Raw genomic sequence first — 18,505 nt, forward strand, 5'->3', positions numbered from 1 at the left:
TTGTCTAAATATGCTATTCCTGATGATGGCCCAAATTGTAAATAAAACAAAAACATTATATTTCTAAAAATAATTTATTTTCAAATAATTTCAGTAACTAAGAAGGATATACATATTGACATTTTAATTAGTGATAAATAACCAAAGTCATTTTCACCTAATTTTAGGTAAACGATCCTATAACATACCTTTTTTTAAAGTGCCTTTTTAGTTCTAAATTAACATTTATATTTATTTTTGTCTTAGATGTTTCTACTCACTCACATGGGTTCTCTTTATCCCTGAAAGGAAATTCTTCACTTCATCTGTTGTGTTAGCTCATAATGTTTTTACGAAATAATTGCAGTTGTGATATTTTTGAATCATCATACTCCATTCTTATGTATTTACTTTTGATGAAGAACATTAGGGGTGTGGTATGGCCTATAGCTTTTTCCAGTCTTTGATCTAGTAAATTAATAGCTTACATACTTGTAAACTGTGGCAAAGACCCTTGCTAAAGAGCTGCCAAATCTCCAGACCCAAATCAGATGCCATGTGAGCAGGACACAAGGGGAGGGAGGAAAGCAGAGAGAATCCGTCCAAGCCACGGAAAATGCTCAGAAGCCAATAGAGAGGCTAGCTGTTGAGTCATTAGGGACACTTACAATGAATGTAGTAATGAAATAGGCTTAATGTCCAAAGCTCAGAGGATTAGTTCATATTCAAATCTAGTTTCCTCTTTCTATAAAACACAGACAATTGCATTTTATTTTGTCTTAATGTTTATTTATTATTTTTGAGAGAGACAGAGACAGAATGCAAGTGGGTTAAGGGCAGAGAGAGAGGGAGACACAGAATCAGAAGCAGGCTCCAGGCTCTGAGCTATCAGCACAGAGCCTGACGCGGGGCTCAAACTCATGAGCTGTGAGATCATGACCTGAGCTGAAGTCAGACGCTCAACTGACTGAGCCACCCAGGTGCCCCAGACCATTGCATTTTAAAAACAGAGTCTATTATAATGATGCTGACATTATTAACAACAACAACAACAACAACAACAACAACAAAAAACAGAGAGAGAGAAGAGATTATAGTCTTATCTGTCCACAGCAACAGCTTGTCCATAAAATAAAGTTATGATAGAGTGCCTGTAAGGTCACTTCTGCATTTCAATTTTTATAATTCTTTAAGTCTGTAATGATAAAAACTTATATTTATATATAAATCTGAATTTAACAAAAACATTTGTATGTTCATGTTAGAAGCAGATGTGTAAATTTAGAATCTGAGCCCCAGTATTTTGTATATTGTTTCTTCTCACTCTATTTGTTTCATCCCCAGTTTCCCTTCTTTGACTCTTTCTTTTCTGAGTCTTTCCAAGTATAGAAAAACTCTTCCATTTTCTTGTCAGGCCTGGCATGCAAGATCACTGTACTCAAGAAATTCTGTTACTGCCCTCTTTTTGGAAGGAACTCAAGAGTCAAGGCTTTGATGAATATGTGGAAGGTTGCTTCTTTATAGTTTTGCTTGAAGTATGATTGAGGAATGATTTTAAATATGAATGTTACACATATCAATGAGGCTGAATGGGAACTTTTCATTGTTCACAGTTAAATGCACAAACAATCTTACATCATTTTTTACAAAAATAAAAAAGAACAGAAATCAGGGAAGTACAGTGTTTGTAAAGAATGGAATACTCAATTTTGTACTGTTTAAAATAAATACTTTGGTATTTTTATTATGCTTTATTCAATTTATGTCTAGGTTTTACTGATTTTAGTATTTGGTATTCAGATACCATGTGAAGTCCAAAATTAAGCCTGGAACAATTCTGCATCATTGGTTTGACTGAAAGTCACATACACGTTGAACATTTGCTTGAGACTCATTGTCTTTTACAGTATATATTTCTTCTTTTCATTATTATTAACATTATAAACAGTCTTTTTTCAGAGGTCTTATTCTTTCCTAAAATAGAAAACTGTACACATTGTATTTTTCTCATGACTTTGTCATCTCAGTTTGGCTCAATTCATTTCTTTATGATTTTTGAATCACCTTTCTCTACTAATTTTTCAGAATTTGAACAACTTCTCTTTCCATTTATAAATTAGAATAGTGTATAAGTCAACATCACCTTTATCCATGTAATAAATTTAAAAGGATAACTTTGGTTTAGAATGGGAATACTTTCTCTCACTCTCTTGTTTGCCATAGCGAGTTAGTTACCTTCTATATTTCTCTTGTGTCCACCTAACTCCCATACTCCATTCCTCCTGCCTCTAACAGACTCCCTTTGCTTCTTGTTTAGGTTATTGCAGTACATATCCAAACTATAGCTCACTTCAGTTTTCCCTTCCAATTCATTCAAGACATAACTGCCTGATTAATGTTCCTGAAGCCTCTGGTTAACCGGAAAGCAATCAATGGCTCACTATTTCTAAATAGATAAAAGTTATACAACTTTTCTTGACAAATATTTATTTAAAATTTTTTTGTCTCACTTTCCTCCTAATTGTTCTGAATTAGTATTAAGTCAGGTTAATTATACTAATTGTAATATCTGTACATTTTGTGTATTTTTTCTATCTCCATTTCTTTGTTTAAGTTCTTCCTGTCACCTGGCAAATCTCTCCTTTCCCATGTCGATTTTCCCAAATCATAACTATAATTGGGAAACAGATCACATAGGGTCTCTGAGGCTGGCTAAGGTCTTTCAATTTTCTGCTCTTCTATAATGACTTTAACTATATGCTCTTATTGATAGTACTTTCTAAATTGTATATTAATCATGTGTACACTAGGACCTTCTTCTGGGAGACCATAGCTTCTTGGTAATAGATTTAAAGCTCCTCATTTCATATTTGGGATTGAGAAATACTTATTCTGTTATCCCCTAAAGTGCCTAAATACTCAATAAATATCTGATAAATATCTATTCTTTGATCAGAAGAATGAGTAAATAAATGAAGAAGAGAATTTGGAAATGGGCATTTAAGTATGTTTTAAGGTAATGGTCTTGCTTTTTTCTTCTGAAGCAGTTATAAGATTGTTACTATTTATAGAGAAGGAGAATGGGAGAAAGAAGTTTAGGTGACATGGACATTTTTAAGAACAGATGTAGCTTGTGGTTACATTATATTCAATAAAAGAATAACAGTAAATGCTGTTTTCCATTGTGGTAAAGAAAAATTGGAAGCTAAAGTGGTTCAGGTCAACTTGGTTTCTAAATTTTTTTCCAGTAACATTTTTCTGTGAAGGCTGAGAATTTGAGGCTCAGAATCCTGTAAGTTTAACTAAAAATCTGTTATTAACCATACCGAAAAGAAGTCTTTGATTTATTTAGTTTTGTTTATTTATTTTGGGAGAGAGAGAAAGAGAGAGAGAGACAGCATGCATGAGTGGGGGAGGGGTAGAAAGAGAGGGGAGGGGGAGAAAGAGAATCCCAAGCAGGCTCTATGCTGCGAGCACAGAGCCTGACACAGAGCTCGATCCCACGAACCATGAGGTCATGACCTGAGTCGAGATTAAGAGTAGGACACTTGACTGACTGAGCCACCCAAGGCACTGTAAAACAGTCTTTTTAAAGACTTGAAATAACTGTAAGTAGATAATATGGGGGAATATAGCCAGAGATCAAAAGAATGTAAAATTAAAAAAATACCTCATAATCATCAAATAGACATTGGCTACTGAATTTGACAGTGTGAATTTATATGGTTGTCCGCTCTCTATATACTTAGAAAAAGGTTAGGAGATATAGTGAGCTGTTCATTCAGGTAGGCAGTTAAGTTCAATCAGGTTGAGCTGCATTAGAAGGGCAAGCTCTGAATGGGAAGGGTGAATGATCTCTTGGGAGAATCAAAGTGCCATTTGATAGTGCTCACTTCAGCAGCACATTTACAAAGTGCTATTTGATAAGAAGTGTCTCACTTTTTCCACCTACAGGTAATATATTCTATTTCACTTGATTTCTCTTACGGATCTGTGCCTATGTGAGACTTAAAGGAAGTGATTATTAATGAACAGAGAAGGAGGTTACCTTGGTTATTCATTTTAAGGAAATAATTTGGTGAGTCTAACTCTTCTGTCATGCAGGAGAGTACCTTTCAGGTATTTTCACATTAGTATCTCACCTCCTTAAAAATACCACAGGGTCTGATTGCAAAATGACTTGCATTCATGCAAATGTTTAAATGGCTATGTCATCTTGAGAGCCAGAATCTATGAACTATAAATTACAAATTTCACATTTATTGACCAATGTGTGCCAGGAACTGTGTCATACTATTGCATACATATTAACTCAATCGATCCTTACATAATTCTGTTTTTATTTCCCATTTTATGAGCAAGGAAACTCAAAAAGGATGGAAAATAATGTAGAAATGACAATATTGTTACTATTATCAATAATGCACAATATTTATATGGCGCTTCATCATTCATATTTTCATTTGGAATTTTGGATTAATCCTGTGATATAGGCAAGGCAGGAATCTTGCAAATGATGAAAATGAGTCATTGTCCAAGTTCACCCAACACATATATAACTGAACATACAAACAAACACAGGTGTTTTGGTTGTTCATTATTCACATCTGATTATTCAAGTGGTTAAACCCAAATGAAATAGAAGTGAGGAGCAAAGTTTGAGGAAGAAAACTTGGATAAAAGAATCCCTACCATGAATAAAACTTTCCTCTGAATTATGCTTCTTTTGAAAGGATGCTTGTGTTTGCTCACTGGTCTTCATCAAAAAGTGCAAGTCAGGTCACTGCTTAAGCTGTCTGCTTTGGGTCTGTGTGTTATACTCTGAGAGGGACACAAGACACAAATTATCAGGAGGAGAGGAGCCAGCTTAGTGAAAAAGACTTGAATCTCTACCATATCTGAGAATGTTAGAATCACCAGGAATGTTTCAGCCTGAGGAATAAAAAGTTTTGTTGGGAAGAATCAGAATCATGTGGATGAAGTAGATTCAGTCTTTAAGCCCTTCGGGAAAGTGCAGAACAGATGGTTAAAATTACAGAGAATGAATTTTCTTTTAACTCAGAGAGTAACTAAAATACTTTAATTTCTCAGATGAGGAGACTTTATTTTAAGGTATCAAGAGAAGGCTAATCTTTATTAACAACACAGGATCAAGCAATAATTTCACTGGGTGTTTTAACTACGACTACTGAAGCAGTGCTAACTGTCTAATGTAGAAATCTATCTGCACTTACAAGTGAGAACCTGAGGTTCAGAGAGGGTAAGTAGTCAACTCAAACACAACTAGCAACTAGCTACAATAGTTTTTGTACTAGTTGTGAGGTTGCACTAGATGACCTTTCAACAGTAAGACACTTACTCTTTAAGATGCTGTCTCATTTGAATGCTTCATGAAGAATCGACCTAAAAGTCACTCAGCAGTCTGACAAATAAATAGAACACTACTGACAATGAAATAAGGGCCCCTCATAAACCAACAGCAGAGATCGGTGTGCGTTCAAGAAATTAATAAGAATAAAGTGATCACCACCTTCTGCCTCATTTCCCCAAACATGAAGTGACAGAAGGTACAGGCTTGGTTGGCAAGGGCCACTTGTGAATCATGGAACTAGCTTTTGAGTGGGAGAGATATTCAATTTATGGTTTAGTAAATAAACAACGGACAAGGAGAAATACATAGTTAGAAAATAAGAAAAAAGGAAAAGTTAGAAAAATTTCTCAGGTGTGTACAGTTGATATTTGGTTTCTGATAGTTCTTTATACATAGAAAGGGCTAAATAGCAGGAGAATGAGCCCTGCATCATTCAAGAAACCATAAATTTTATTCCTCATAAAATGTGGTAAAATGTCTAATCCTGATTTTACATTACATTACCGACAGTGGTCCAGCACCTAGCCTCTCCCCCAGGCCCATTTCCACCCCTTATTCCTTGTGTATACCAGGAATAGAACCCAGTAGGTAGCACGGGAGCAACGATTTTAGAGATTTCAACATTAAGGTCCAGATGGTTTAGCAAAAAGTTTAAGTCATTCCTTAGAACAATAAAAACATAAGGTTATCAGGACTGTGTGTGTGTGTGACTCACAGACATCTGAAGCCTGGCTTATGAAAACTGGCTGTTCATGGGAAGAATTAGCACATAGCTTTGACTGCTTATACTATCGACCCAAAATAACAGTATCTTAAACAAAGTAGTGTTTCATTTCCCTGTCATGTAAAAGTTGGAGGAGAGCAATTCCTTCAGTTGCCAGAGACCCAGAAAATTTCATCATGCAGCTACACTAGGTCTATGGTGTTGTTCTCACCCTTCTGGTTTTCCATGGCTCCTTTCCACATCCGCTTTTCAGATAGCAAGGTGGACGAAGGGGGAGGGTTATGACATGTCCCTCCACTTCAAGCTGCAGACATCCCCTTAGCCAGAACATAGTCACATGCCATATCTACCTGAAAGACAGACAGAAATACAGTCTTTATTTTAAGTGGTAATATGATCCAGATAAAAGTTACTATGAAAGGAAAGAATGGATTAATGAGGTAAATAAGTGTCTCTATGGAAACTTGGCCACCCATGCCTAAACATAGTTTCTCTCTGTATCTCTCTTTTTAGCACTTTAATTTTCAATAAAACCACATTCTAGTCATTTTCTAAAAAGTACTCATTAGTATTCTTCCTCTATAGACATTCTCAGTGTTTTATTTGGCCAGTTTATTAAGGCAGCCTTTGGGGCAGGCCATATGGGTGTGTTTAGCTGCAATGAGCTGGTCATTTTAGTAAAGGAAATGTCTGTGCAATGAAAGGACATTTCTGAGAAAGCCAAGTATGGCTAGAAATGACAAATGCTCTCTTTTACATACTACATTAGCTGCAGTGATTTTGGCAGGGAGGGGAAGGGGACAGGTGGGTGAATTCTGATACTCTAATTAGGGAACTGATGAAGTATTGTAAATTTTAAATCATGCCCCTAAATAGGCAAAAGGAACAGACTTTTCAAGATGTAATTGTACGTGAATCACAATCTTAATGGTAGCTGATAATGATTAGACTAGCTGAAGAATTATTATGAGACAGAATGGACAATCTAAAAATATTAAGAAGCACCCAGTATTATCTGGGGCGAAAAAAAACACTGAAAACCAAGGCAATAATAAAAATGAGGAAATGCAAGTGGTTCACCAAGGAGTTGAAATTTGGCAAGAATGCCATAGTATTCTCCAGAAACTTCAATCCAATGAAGTCCATCCTGTACATCTCCTTTTTGTTTTTTTGTTTTTTTTAATGTTTATTTTTGAGAGAGAGACAGAGTGTGAGTGGGGGGGGGGGGGCAGAGAGAGAGGGAGACCCAGAATCAGAAGCAGGTCCCAGACTCTGAGCTATCAGTACAGAGCCCTATGTGGGGCTCGAACCCACAAACTATGAGATCATGACCTGAACTGAAGTCACATGCTTAACCGACTGAGCCACCCAGGCGCCTGCATCCTGTACATTTCACATTATTTTTATGTTTTTGTATTTTAACCTTAGAAAATAAGAATGTTAATATGCTAAGCAACTGTTCATTCTGAGTTCAGCCAGCCTTTGGCAATTATATTAGCATCATTTTCAGGAGAGTTACATTTCAGGATGATATTATCAGAGGTTGGAGCTTACTTGAGCGCTTCTTCACTCCTCTATGTCTCTGAACATTTAGAAAGAACTCTTTTTCTTGCCAGTGAAAGCACCTGAGAAAATAAAACCCTTCGATTTTTATATGGCTTCTTCCAAATGTTTTGCTGCAGATGACATTTTATTAAACTTGGATTCACTAAAAAGGAATTTTATAAATACACAAAGATGGCTTTCATTCTGCTTGTATCCATATGTATACATTGCACACATATGTGCAGATGCGATGCAAAGGAGAAATTTGCTAATTATTAAGTAATTGTACATAAACTTTGCTGAATATACATAAAAATGTTGGCTTTGCAGATTGTCAGGTGAATTGGGTTTTGTCTGAATTATAGTAAACAATTGAATATATTGTCACACCTGAAGAAAACCATCAGAATTTTCTCTTTGAAAGTTGGCAGTTTCAAAGAACTAGGATGAGAACTGTTTTTGTCTCCAGTTATGTGTATTTCAAATAAACTCTTAGGTAAATAATTTCTGATGAGATTTTCAAATAATTTCCCCATAAATAATGACAGAAGCTATTTATTTCAATTCTATTTCTCTCCAACTCTGTGTTTATGTGTATAATGGAATTTTTGTTTTTCAAGTTCTACAAGGCATAAGTCCTTATCATTAGCATTTTAATGTTTATATATCTTTTTGGTCAAATTTTTATGATTGTGGTCATGGTTTTTTAATTAGAGCAGTAGTCTAATTTGAAAACAAATGGAAAATGTATTGTAATCTATTTCTGGAAGCATTCAGCTGGAAAAAAACAAGAGAGAAGATTCCAAGCTTTTGATTAGCATCTTTAAAATATAAGGACATCATTTCCCTCAGGGAAACAGTGAAACCAACTGATGGTAAAAGTCACTTAAAAAGCAAACAAAAAACAAAGCAAAAGAAAGAAAGAAAAAAGAAAACTTCAACAGAGAACTTTCACAAACATTTACACTGTAAGAATCAACTTTGAAAAGTGTGATTTAACGGTCGATTTCTCTTTAAAAAATGAGCCAAAACAGTGTGATATGACTTATAAGTAAAATCAATTAAATTTTTGAGTTTTATGTCTTTAGAATTTGAGACTAAGAGAGTGAGACAGTAAGTGAACACAACCCATCGGAAAGCACATCCTCATTGTTGTAGGTTTCATGTTTTTTCTTCAGCAGTGTGAAAAGAATATTTCTCTCAAAAGATTCTGATTAACTAGCATGCTTTAAGAACAGATCTTTCTGTATACTAAATTCAGACTTACTAAGTCAATCACTCCCAGTGCTAGAAGCAGTAAAAGCAAGCAAGGAATAAGCAGGCTCATTGATCGGCTTACTCCCTGTTCTTCCCCTTAGCCCTCTGAAATCACTGTTGCATGCAAACCAAAACTTAAAAAAAGAATGAAAACTTTCCTGTGAGAGTCAGCTATAGTGCTGCTGAAGAAATGCCCCATCCTCACCTCCCCACCTCTGGTGGTGGCCTCTGCTCCTCCCTGTGCTCCTTCCGGAAGAACAGCTCTCCTGATACACTAGGTAGAGGACAGTCACGTTCAGCAAACACGAATTCTTTCCTGTTACAAATATGCCCATCCCTATATGTCTTTGACATTGAAATGCTGTTTCTTTGATCAAAATTGCCTAATTTTACCTTTTCCTTTTGAAGCCTAAGTCCTTGAATTTTGAAAGGGATTTTGTGAATCTGTAAGATACTTTACTTGTGAGCTGCCTGCTTGTTTACTAAAGCCCCCTCTGACTGTAGAATAATGCAGCAAAAATATGTACTGTGGAACACTACCAGAGACAGTGCAGCCAGAGAGAGATCTGCCGGTACGTGGGGAGGGACCCACCTGGTTCAAGTAACCTGTATGTGTGGAAGGTGACACTAAATCATACAGAACTTCATTCCAAATGTATTGACAATTAGTGTATTTTAAATGAGAAAGAGAATGCAAGCCTGTAAAGTGAGATAGCAAATATTTGGTGGTCTTGTTAGCAGAATTGTTGGCAAAGTCTGTGCTTCAGCTCTTTGAAGGGAGTTGCTCAACAATTGAGTTTCTAAACTCAAAGTTGCTGATCTGTTCTGGCAACAGTCTCCCTGAGAAGAGCTCCTTTGCAGCTGATCACCTTTAGCCAGAAGCAGCCTTGTGTGCCTCACGTGTACTATGTGGGGAGAAATGTTGGTAAACACAGCCACGAGGTAAGATAGACCGTCTCAGTCAAAAAAGAAGCAGGGTCACTTATTAGAAATATCTGAGCTGCAAAGACCAGTAGAAGATCAAAAGATAGCCTACCACTTTGGTGTCCTCAGAATAAAATGAAAGCTACACACACACACTCACACACACACACCTCTTTATCCTTCTCATCAGAAAAAAATTGTTATATTGGAGATTAATACAAATAGGGAAGCAGACCTTTGATAAGACCTCCAATCCTCTCATTGCCAAATGACTGAAGCATGCAATAATGGAAAGTTGGGAATAAATAAAACTACGAATAAAAAACCTAAAAATTTGCCTTCCACTTCATTGGCCAATAGTACCCATAGAACACTTAACATCTGAAAAAAACTTTTTAACCCAAAAGCCTATTTTATCTTTGAAAATGGAAAAATAAAAGGCGCTGTCATTTAATTGGTAATTCAGTACCAAAGCCTTGGTCATTATCTAAAGATGGAGTTCTTCGTTCAATTTAAATGTCCCCTTTGAGGTAGATGTTTTGGCAATTGCTTCTAGACTTTTCATTTTGAATTAGCTGGACGAAAGTTTTCTATACCCTCTTTGTCTAACTAGATGTAATGAAATTTCTCTAGATTATTTTTGGTTTATTTTTGTGGTGAAGATATGACATTAATATTTCAGAGCTAGAAGGAAATTCCACGTTTGGTTTTTAATGGCTGATTTAAAGACAGAAAGGGTCCTATGTGGGCAGAATCTAATCCTAGTCCACACAGACCTTTCCACTCAGATGGTTTGGAAGTTAGGCTGTAGTAAGTACTGTCTGAGTCAGAGGTTTCTCCTAATCCTACTACTTCCTATCCTACATCAGGGGCTGTCACCAATCGTGTATAGATGTGGGAAAGAACATGAGTGATATAGCCAGGATAAAATCTAAGACAGCAGTGAGCAACTTTATTTTTTCACATTGCCCACTAACCTCACATTGCCCACCTGATAATTTAAGAATTAGTAGCAGGGAGGCAATATTCCATTATTTATCCTGTAAATGTATTTGTCTCTTAAAAAATTTATTAGTGAGTTTACACTCTTATTTCACCTTCAGATTAGGAAGTTGAAGCTTAGAAAGATGAAGTGGCCATGACTCACATGAAGAGCTTCCCCAAAGAGGTGTAAGTTAGAATTAGAATGTGTTCTACTAATGGCAGCATTAACACAATTGTGTCTGTCGCTGTGCCTGGGCACTGATGATGACACATTGCTGGTTGAGCTATTGTTTCTCTCATTTAAACTGAATTTGTTAATGGGGCTGCCCACCCTTCTCAAGGTGGTTTCATGTCCTTTAAGTTTTAGCTTAGCAGGCCAGTGCCATTAGCATCCTAGAAGGCTGGGTATACTGAGGCATTCTTGCTACTCTGAGAAGTTGCCCTTTGGGGGGGCTGACTAGGATAGAGCCCTGGGGTCAAGCCTGCTATGGACCTCACCCAAATTCCTGTCCCATAAGCAGTGTCACAATGTTTATGGCCCATGGGATGATCTGTTCCTTAAATCTCTCATTTTATCTCCTAGGCTGAGAAATCACTATGAGGCTTTTTTCCCCCCTTGATCTTTAAGGATGAAATCATTTTGGATTAGATCACAGGCTGTACAGTGGAGTTGGAAGTCTGTATGTGGCATGTGTAGATAAAATTCCTTTTGAGATGAAGTTTGCTTTTAACTCCCTTCCACCTTTTCCAGTACAAATATTAGTTATTTTACTTATGTTCTTTAGTATCTTACATTCATACATTGTTTTATAATTGTTATTTTCCACGTACATCTTGTCTTTTAAACACACTAATATTATGTGACAAATATAATCTCTTTTACAGATGAGAGACCACAGACTGTAAGCCCCTCCAGGGTAGGTGCCTCATCTGTCTTGTACACCGCTGTGTCTGGTCTGCATAGCCTACCGCGTTGTATGTGCTAAATTGTTATTTGTCGACTGAATGAGGAAATGAGGGATGACTTGCTCAGGATTCCACAGTTGACAAGGGGTAGTATGGCTTTTTATCACTGACACCTGGTTATTTAACTTTTGCTCCAACATATTCAGTGATGAGAAATTCATTACCTTCCCAAGTAGCTGTGGTGCATTTTATTTTATTTTGGTTTAGTTCAGTTTGGTTTGATTCCATTTTTTTGCCTGTTTGCTTTTGCCTGCACAGCTACCTAGGGTCTCTCTTCTACTTAGAGTGATTCTGCTGATGTCAGTCGTGGTTGCCGTGATTTTATGGACAGGCATGTGACCCAGGGTAGGTCTTGCACAGCATCCATCCCCTATTGTCTATAGTGATTGGTCTAAGAAGTAACTACTTTGGGAGCCAAGCGGACCCGCTGTACGCTCTTATAACTCACAAATGGAAGATGGGAGAAAGAGGTCTGCTTTCTTCTCTCTGTAATTCAAGTCCTGACAAGGCTGGTTCTTCCAGCGGCTCTCTTGGTTCTTCTGTTTCAAGAACTCACTTAAGAAAGAAACCAAACAAAAAAGAGATGAAAGCTTGGAAATGGAGAGCATCATGACACTGCTTGAACCTCTGAATGTGGTATGCTCAAACATTTCTTGAGTGTGTGGTCAATAAGTCCCCCTTTTTTCTTCCTTTTTTTTTTTTTTTTTGTTTGTTTTCCCACTTGTGAGCGAAAGAGACCTAATATGGCAACCTATCCCATAATGATACAGTTTTGACTTTTAGAACATTTTTCTCTATATGGAGCCTAGATGTCCTTGTTGGAGACAGGCAGAACAAACGGGACTTTTCTTCCAAAAAACAATGTTTTTAACACTTAGAGAAGGTTACTCTCTGTTTTTCCTCGCATTTGCCTGAATTTCTCTTCCCCAGGCTCTCTGTTCAGTCCCTTCAACTTTTCTTCATGTGATATAGTTTCCCATACCACCTATTTTCTAGTCTTTCAGTGTATTCTCATTTGCCTATAGACGTCTTAGCATGAGGGAGAATTACACACTGGTCAGAGCAACATAGAGCAGGATGATAATTTTTTGTTTGTTTGTTTTATGCATTGTATTCTTTCACTGTTCCTGAAGGTCTCACTGGTCTTTTTGTTGTTTGTTTAATATCGTGGTACATAATTGTCTCTTAATAGAAGTATCAACAATTAAAACTCCCAAGAATGATACATTTGCTAATGAAGCAGATCTCCCATAATTTTCAATAATTTTTCTTTCTTTTTAACTGATTTTACATTTATTTCAACTAAAAGGATTTAGTCAGATATGGTCCATCTTTTCTATTCATTGATATCTATTGTAAGTCTATCAGGAAATGTATTTGCTATTTCCTTTGACTTTATATTTTCATAAAGCTATGTTTAAAGATGGTGGGTTTTTTATTTTTATTTTTTGTTATATCATTAAAGAAGTTAAAAACTTCTTTAGTTTAGTAGTTTTCTTAAATGAATGTAAAATCCAATAGATTTATTTGTGAATTTTCACTTTTGTAGATCTTTATTCACCTTGAAGTTCTAACAACTATTAGTGTAAAAATGTGATTTCCATTTGGTTCTTATCTGAAAAACTAGAAAAAAAACACAACAAAATAGCTTCTTTGCTTTATTTGCCAAATATTTTGCACAGTGCTTATTTTGTATTTTTCCCATGTTAAGTGTAAGAAGAGACTTGTCGACACATTATAAATAAGCAATTAATGCAGAAAAATAAGCCACTTCTAATGCCAGAATTTCTCCAGGAAATAAAGAAGAGATGAGATCAGTGCTCTAAAGATTCTACAAGTGTCTTTATGTATTTTTTTCTTCCTTTCTCTGCAGGATAAAATAAAATTTGAGAACAAACTAGATAATTGAAATATATGCACACTACCTTAGTTATTTCAGTTTTTCATACAAAAAATATATTTGCCTTGGATTATATTATTAACCTCCATATTTTAGTCATGATCTTTTTCATTTTTAAAAGAAGGAAAAGGTAAAAAAATGAAAAAAAGACATTCTGAGTTGTGTGTGTGTGTGTGTGTATGCGCGTGTGCACATAAAGAAAGAGAACATCAATAACAGGAGCACAAACACCGCAAGGCCATTAACTACAGTAGTAGCTTTGATTTTAAAGCTGCCCTCTTTGGGGCACCTTGGTGTCTCATTTGGTTGGGCATCCCACTCTTGATTTCAGCTGAGGTCATGATCCCAGGGTTGTGGGATTGAGCCTCCTGTCATATTCTATGCTAAGCATGGAGCCTGCTTGGGATTCTCTCTCTCTCTCTCTCTCTCTCTCTCTCTCTCTCTCTGCCCCTCCCCCACTCACACTGTCTCTGTCTCTCTCAAGTAAAATAAAATAAAACTTAAAAATAAAAATAAATAAAAATAAAAGGTTCAGTCCATGTAGGTCATAGGTGACACTTACCCCATACCAGAAACTCTCCTTCATTAAGTATTTGTATTTTCTCCAAACTGTTACTCCCATCACACCACCACTGGTGTTTTTCATTATCTTCATTTTGGCAAGTCTGTGTCTGTCCTCACAAGTTTTTTCTTCAGAACCTCAGATCCTTTACCATTTCCTATATGGAGTAGCTTCCCCACTGCCTTTTGTTTAGGCAGACAATCCTTTCCATCACAACTGGCTTATTATTTTGGCTTAGAAATCTTCATTCTAAATAAATACAAGGTTTCTCCTGAAAAGAATTTTGTTTTCTTTTTCTATTCCATTGTAGATTCTTTTCATCACATAACAATATTACATATTCTCTTGTTTTGTTTTGTTTTGTTTTGTTTTGTTTTTAATTCTGCAGTTGAGGGTAATTGTAAGAATGGAAAAAGCAAGACCTGTAACTATTTCTCCAAACTCACTAGCTTTATTATTCTGGAAATAAACTTCAAGAATTTTAAGTAATTTACCTGTGTGGGGCCACTTATGGCAATAACTCATCAAGAATTTGTATCTAGACTTTGCTTCTATATGGCAATTTGTATCTGAAACTATTTTCTAAGTATAAAGGTTAAAAATAAGTGCTAGCCTAGGATTCTGCTTAAGGAACATCTGTTCTAATCTACGATTTTACCACAATCACTCTCTTGAAAAGGGAGGAAGAAAACAGTAAACTGGCAGGATTTCTGTTTAATGGACATTTAATTGAAACTGATATCCTTGAGAAGAAAATTCACTTAAAGCCTTTGTGCATGGTATGCTTATAAGCAGACAGTCTCTAAGATTACAAACTGTAAGAAACAGGAGGAGACTTTGAAGTGCACAGCAACTTCTAAAGTTCTTCAGCATATTCCCTGGTGGAATTTTCGTTTTGTATCATGTTTTTCCAAGTCTTCCTCCAGATGTTACATAGTAGTGTTTTACTTCAGGGAAATAGGGTTTGGAGTATGATGATTTAGACATCTTGTGAACAGACATCAAGGTCAAAAAATGGAGACATGAGCTCAGTTTTACAAAAATGTCTCATAGTATCTTATTAAGGAATGTTGGGATCATTCAAGTAGCTTCTTCTACCCAATTTCTACACTCTCCACATATCCTCTTTACAGTCCTACCTAACCTTTGGCCTAATGCCCATGTTAAGGAAAGCAGACCAGTAGTTAAAACTTATTCAATCTTTCAAGAGGCTTATAAACACTGGTTAATTAGTGAAAGAATCAAAAGAACAAACACTCTCACAATAATCATACAGATAACAGAGTGCCTAAAAATCTTTTTTAAAATAGTGAAATATACAGTCTGTAGAAGACATAGAGGACGGTTGTTAATTATATACTGGAGACTGGAAACTATGCCTCAGGTCTCCATGCATTTTTTTGTGGAAGATAGACAGCTGTCAGGTTTCAAAACATTCAAGACAGAGATCTAATAAAAGGTATGGAGAATTTGAAGGAAAATAAATAGACAAATTTGGCTGAAGACAGTGCTGTGCTAGTAGATGTTGGAGTGTTAGTGTAAATTTAAGTTTAATGCATATTAGCTGGAAAGGAATGATGACAAACTAATATCCTTTGCCCTTTCCCATTCGAACAGTATAATTAATTAGTATAATTGTCTTAATATCCAGGTAACATTTAACCAGCCTATGTTAATTTAGCTATAGTAGTAAAATCTGCCCCTGGAAGCCAAAAAGAAAATCAAAAGGATCCAGAACATTGATTTTCAACTTCAACCGTATATAATTTATTAAAAATATTTAAGCAGGAGATTTTAGTTATATTTAAGTGGGAAAAGGAAAGGAGTAAGAGAGAGTCCCCATTCTTTGAGTGCTGCTCTTTTCCAGCTACTATCCCAGTTATAATGACCCCATTAACTCATTACTATCATCAGAAACAGCATTAATGGGGCAGTCAGTTAAGCTTCCGACTGTGGCTCAGGTCATGGTCTCACAGTCTGCGATTTCCAGCCCCGTGTCAGGCTTTGTGCTGACAACTCAGAGCCTGGAGGCTGCTTTGGCTTCTGTGTCTCCCTCTCTCTCTGCCCCTCCTCTACTCACACTGTCTCTTTCTGTCTCTTAAAAAAATAACATGAAAAAAATTAAAAAGAAGCAGCATTAACAAAAATGAATGAGTCCTTAACTGATGTGCTTACTTTTGGCTTGCCAAGACACCACTGATAGGGAGAACAGTCAACTCACTGTTTATTATAAAACTACAAACAAGCACTAACATACAGCTTTGATATATTGGTATACACTTTGAATCTGTGGCTGTAGGGTTTAGAGAAGACAGTTTTAGATGTATTTATGTGCTGACTCTCAAGTGTTTTCAATGAGTGCTCTGAATGCCCTCTGTTTCTCATTTAGATGGATGCCTTCTTAGGTGCTCAAAGGCTTTTAAAAGCTTTCTCTCTCTCTCTCTCCCTCTCCCTCTCTCTGAACAGGGTAAGCTGAAAGAGGCATTTAGTAGAATAGAGTTTTTGCCCTGGCAGGAGAAACCAGAGATTTCAACAAATAAAGACATGCATTTATGATTGGACTGATTATTATTTTTTCTCTGAAATGACTGAGAGCCCAGTTCTCATTAATTAGTAGGTGATGAAAGAGAGAGAGAGAAAGGGAAGGAGAGTTCTATCGGTGAAATTCTTAGGTTTAAGCTAAAATAAGCCCAAGAATGATGAGGCAAAAAGAAGGTATATACATGGAAGCAAAAAAAATGAAACTCTTGTCAAAAACAAAGAACAAAAGGGGCGCCTGGGTGGCTCAGTCAGTTAAGCGTCCGACTTCGGCTCAGGTCATGATCTCGCGGCTCCTGAGTTCGAGCCCCGCGTCAGGCTCTGTGCTGACAGCTCAGAGCCTGGAGCCTGTTTCAGATTCTGTGTCTCCCTCTCTCTGACCTTCCCCCATTCATGCTCTGTCTCTCTCTGTCTCAAAAATAAATAAACGTTAAAAAAAATTAAAAAAGAACAAAAAACCAGAAGTCTGGCATCTCTGAAAATATTTTAATCAGCTGAGAACAGACTGATCATTAGGATCAAATTACTATCTTCATTCACATTATCCTGATAATTTAAACCCAAAATGGATAGGGTTTATGTTTAAAAAAGAAATAGAAATATTTTGTGGAACTTGGTCGGCCAACACTAGCTCATTTGTTTGTTAATTAATTAAATTATGCAACAAATACTTATTGAGCATCTCCTTATGCAAGGCAGTGTTCTAGGCAGCGAAGACAGAAGGATGGAAATGATAAATAAGATATATAAGGCCCTTATGGAATTTATATTTTACTGCAAGATTTTTCTATCTTTACAAGAAAATTGTCCCACATAGCTTTAAAAAGTAGTTATAGTCTACATTTTGTATTTCTTTCATCTTTCGATAATTTCTCCCTCTTTTGCCAATTTTATAGACCTTGTAAATATTTTAAAGATAGAGAAAAAGTGATTTTTAAGTGAGGTACTAACATTTAGGACCTTTGACTTTTTGTACTTAAGGTATAATCACCTTTCGTCCAGAAGAGAAACACTTCATTCCTGTGGCCGTAGTGTGAGAAGAGAGATGATTCATTTTCAGAAGTACCAAATAAAAGCTGTGTGTCTGATTGACTATTTGTTTACAACCTATGGGAAAATGTATAAAACCCCTCCCCCACCCACAATGGCGTCCCAAACCCTTAGACACGTCACTTCCTGGTTCTTCCCCTCTCGGTTTCAAGGGCTTAGTTTCCCAAGCTTTGCAATGAGCATGCGCCAAAGAACTGAAGCCTGCGCCGTCACCTGAAGGAACGTACATTTGTTCCAGTCAGACTACTTTTTGCCTTACACGGGCAGCGGCCACGCCAGGGTAAGGCTGTAACCTCTGTAGTTCTCAGCCAATGAGGAATCAGGAGCGGGGACTTGCATGCTAGGAAATAAATTCTCTGCTGTAACCACCCCGGTGTGCCTGTTGGTCAGACACTTGCTCCTGCAAGAATCATTAAAGCTTCACTCACTGTGCTCCTCCTCTCCCTGGCCCTCCTTTGATTGGGTCGGTTGGCTTGGTTCTCACACTGGTTTACTGCTAAAATTCTTTTACATGTTCAGCAGCATTTGGTGTGAAGTGTGAGTGTGCCTGCCTTGGTCTGCAGTACTTCTCTGCCTAGGAAGTCCCGTGCGGGCCGAAATTTCTGCCTCCTTAAATAGGTAGCTGGATCTGAGCTGTATTTCTAGCCCGCAGTTGCCCCTCCCGTTGCCATTAAGTCTTTCTAAATCTTTCCCCAAGCCTGGGGA

At 36.7% G+C, this 18,505-nt stretch overlaps 2 long non-coding RNA genes across 2 annotated transcripts in view; one reads left to right on the top strand and one right to left on the bottom strand.

Annotated features, from left to right (window-relative positions):
• Positions 1-18,505, top strand: part of LOC125933722 (uncharacterized) — a 236,159-nt gene that overhangs the window by 188,006 nt on the left and 29,648 nt on the right. The window lies entirely within an intron of this gene.
• Positions 5,895-17,923, bottom strand: LOC125933723 (uncharacterized). Its single transcript, XR_007461082.1, has 3 exons — positions 17,742-17,923; positions 12,199-12,305; positions 5,895-6,424 (listed from the first exon to the last, which is right to left on the bottom strand). It is a non-coding gene; the product is annotated as an uncharacterized LOC125933723 (long non-coding RNA).

The sequence above is a fragment of the Panthera uncia genome, assembly GCF_023721935.1.
Source record: "Panthera uncia isolate 11264 chromosome A1 unlocalized genomic scaffold, Puncia_PCG_1.0 HiC_scaffold_16, whole genome shotgun sequence".
Lineage (NCBI taxonomy): Eukaryota > Metazoa > Chordata > Mammalia > Carnivora > Felidae > Panthera > Panthera uncia.